The sequence below is a fragment of the Orycteropus afer genome, unplaced genomic scaffold, assembly GCF_000298275.1.
Source record: "Orycteropus afer afer isolate SDZICR_OR568_19922 unplaced genomic scaffold, OryAfe1.0 scaffold06407, whole genome shotgun sequence".
In the NCBI taxonomy this organism is placed as follows: domain Eukaryota; kingdom Metazoa; phylum Chordata; class Mammalia; order Tubulidentata; family Orycteropodidae; genus Orycteropus; species Orycteropus afer.
In genome coordinates, this window is record NW_006927994.1 from 1 (window position 1) to 582 (window position 582).

Here is a 582-nt window from a genome sequence, read left to right on the forward strand (position 1 = left end):
TCAGGTACTGGCCCTTGGGGACCTGGAATTCCAGTGGGAGGAGGTGAAGACCAAGCAAGCCTGTCAAAGGGTCCTAAGTGTTCTGAGAAAAGACCATGGGGGCTACGAAGGATGAAGGAGGATGAGGTTTGGCTGTGGCAGGCCCAGCACAACTGGAGTGTGTCCAGGGACAGCACTGGCTCCAGGCCACTGGTCGTGACCACCTGGTGACTTGAGGTGGAGGCAGATGCACACCTGATGCTTGGAAGCTGCTCAGTCCACGGGAAGGGACAGGTGAAGTCCCAGGGTAGGGGCTTGCTCAGACTAAGCTGGACCTGGGTTGCATGTGGTGCTTCAGTTTCTATCAGCAGCCTTCTGGACGGCTGCATTTGGGAAGCCCCAGTTGGATTTCAACTCACTGAGTTCAAAGTGGTTTGATTATTCCTGCCGTAAAAGGACAATAAGACCATCTATACATTCATAGAGGTGCTCTGGTGGCACATGGGTGAAGGCATTCAGCTGCTAACCAGAGGTCAGTGGTTCAAACCAACCAGCTGGTTGGCAGGAGAAAGATGAGGCAGGCTGCTTCTATAAAGATAACAG